The sequence below is a fragment of the Frieseomelitta varia genome, unplaced genomic scaffold (genome assembly GCF_011392965.1).
Source record: "Frieseomelitta varia isolate USP_RPSP 00005682 unplaced genomic scaffold, Fvar_1.2 scaffold_272, whole genome shotgun sequence".
Lineage (NCBI taxonomy): Eukaryota > Metazoa > Arthropoda > Insecta > Hymenoptera > Apidae > Frieseomelitta > Frieseomelitta varia.
In genome coordinates this window covers 7,706-10,671 of record NW_025110004.1, presented here as the reverse complement: position 1 = coordinate 10,671, position 2,966 = coordinate 7,706, and positions in this window count along the sequence as shown.

Below are 2,966 nucleotides of genomic sequence, written 5' to 3'. Positions count from 1 at the left end.
CGTAAGGGTACGCCCAAATTTACATGAAGTAAATTTGAAAGAAATCGTGATCACTCCTGAGATGGTAAAGGATCTCTGTCTTAAAACTTCGAATTTGACCGCATTAACCTTAAGATCATCAGAGGACCCAATAAAACCAGAAATAATAAAAATATTAAAAGAAGTAATGAAACTCGTAAAACTCAGACTAGTACTGACAACTATAACAGGAAAGCCACTTACGTCCTTAAATACAGATTTAGAGAGTTTAAATATTGACAATTGTTATTATGTGGAGACATCACATATAAAGCTGTAGAAAGTCCACGAAGTCTTCAAAACCTGGAGATATATGCACGTATAGAACTTTTAGCGGTCTATAGTCCCTCGAGTACGAGTCTCGAACACCGACTCGTACAAGCCGCAAGTGGCTGTGCGTCTAGCGTCGAAGTCTAGCGATCTTCGATGTTAAAGCAAACAGAGTGCGGAACACCGCTAGGATGGATGACCGTCTAGCCTAACGAGTAGTCATAAAAACAACGTTTGGGGTAAGGGGTCGTTGCCTTCAGCTCCACTGATGGATCTAGGCAGCGACTTTGAGACGAAACGCACAACCTTTTCTCACATTACCAACTTCCTACAATTCATTCTTCCTCCATACTCGCACGTAACATCAACACTCCCACGCCCTTCAAACTGGAAAATAGTACTACACGGGCCGTAATATATAATATATATACATTGAAGACAATAGAAACACAAAAATTTCCTAATACACAAATCCGATTCAGGACTACTACAGGACGGGGATGACTTACTACGTTATGAATACTATGTAAAGCGTAAAACTGGTCCTACCTCAAACAGTATTCTGCTCGTTCAGCTTTATACAAACATCAAAATCCGGGCTTTCAGATTTTGTGGTTGGGTATCGAAGAGGTACATTTTAGGTTTAGATCAGGTTTAGGTTGTGGAGCCGAGATATGAGCAAGTTTATCTGTTCTCAAATCAAAAACCTTGTAATTGATGATTCATATAAGGCCTACTCGTAAGCCGTGTCTCTTCAATGAAGCTGAAGACTTGTACGAATTAAATGTTCAATTTACCTCATCACTCCGTGGTCCTCACTGGGACACTGTGCTGGAACTCTGGTTCCGGGAGCAGTGTGGGAATGAGTAAGCTGTCGATGGGCGTGTAGGCGGTTTCACTTGAAACAAAGATTAAAATTACGTATACATGAAGGGGAGTAAAGAAGGACAGGCGCAGGTAATTTTTGAGACTCCAGGCCCGTCGCAGGGGTGATGATCGAGCAGGTCCACTCAGCGTCGACATTGGACGACTGCAAGAAATCTGCGTGTGGGGTGGACCAGAGGCCGCACATACACAGGTCGACTGTAAAGATCCAAATGTAGGGAACCGAGGCAAGTCCTAAAGATTGCAGGAATAACGATACATCGGTTACAGGAGAGAAAGAAGAGTATTCGCGAGATGATTATCAGTGAAGAAACGGATCTGCTGCCCCTCCGGTCTGAGACAGTCTTTAGATATGCAAAAAAAGGAGGAGCAATGCACTGAGATTCTCCGAGGACTCCGAGGAAGGTTCCAGGAGGAAATGGAATGTTCGCAGTATTATGCACTTAGGAAGGGTAGACACACAGGACGAGAACGAGGACGAGGACGAGGAGTGAGAGACTCGTACCTTGGATCCAAAAACGGGTCCTACTCGCCCCTTGTAAGCAGCAAAACCACCCACGACAGAGGAGAGAGCTGCTGAGATGGTGCTACCTTCACCAACTAATTTAACTGGGATAATCCGGACATGATCCTGGATTGTCCAGAATGTCACTGCTGCCTCTGGGAAACTCAGAGGTACCCATAAGACATTCCTAGGATAGACGGCAAGAATGTCCCACGCTTGTTGGTCGGAATTGTGCAGACGGTACTCTACAGACGGGAACAGCTCTGCAAAGGGAAATTAGAATTCTCAGGGCCCAAAATGCAGGTTTCAAAAAGAAGAATGCCCACATAAAGAGAGCGGCGAGGGGACTGTCTAACGCCTCTTCCTGCTGCAGATTCGAAAACCGCGCGAGACAACGTTCAAAGGACGACAAGAGGGAAGGAGGCGCAGCTGCGATGGCGAATCCTAAAAGAAGAGACAAGGATTCTACATCCAAATCCAGACGTCTGGTGTGCGCAGACACGGGCAGGCCATCAAATCATAGCCTGGGTTGCAAAGTCTGCCATCCACCGAAGACGAGAATGAGGTCTACGTCAATCAGTGATTACGCCCAAAAAGACGCGGTGATTGTGGGACCGTCGTTCGGAACAGGGAGAGAACGGATTGCTCGGACACCGTAGTATGTGACTCCGAAGGGGCCATGGAAATGCAGTAATGTCGGTCCTTGCGAGCCGCATACGCCAGATCAATGTGAATTAATAGGACAGTGCACAGGAATTTACTCATGTAGTCCCTGGCAGTGTATAACATAGCAGTCGTGGAGGAGCCGTATCGAAATATGATCCGTCCCGACTGGATAGGCGACTTCGATGAGATTATTGCGTCTTTAGGGGTGAAGCGGACTGAAGTCCAGCGTTGCGTCTGCTGAAAACGATGTGGATCCGGTGGATTGGGGTGGCATAATGACGCGCCTCACCAAAAGTCGTACCTTTGAAGATGGAGAACATGATGAATGATGTTAGGTATACCGTGGAACGTTTCAATACTAATCGATGGCGGTTCAACGCAATGGTAATTGCTTGGGGATCATCGAGGATCGACGCGATGGGCATACTGAAGAAACAGTAGGCCGCTGGATTGGATCTTCCGCTCCTGAATACCGGAAGGGTTAGCATGCGCGTCAGATGGTATGGAGAATCAATCACAGACCTTTCCTGGGTGACGTCTGCCGCCGCGCGCTGCATTCCCGAATCGCGAGTAATGGAAGAGGTCGAAACACTGAGCGAACACAGATACAAAGAAATGGAGA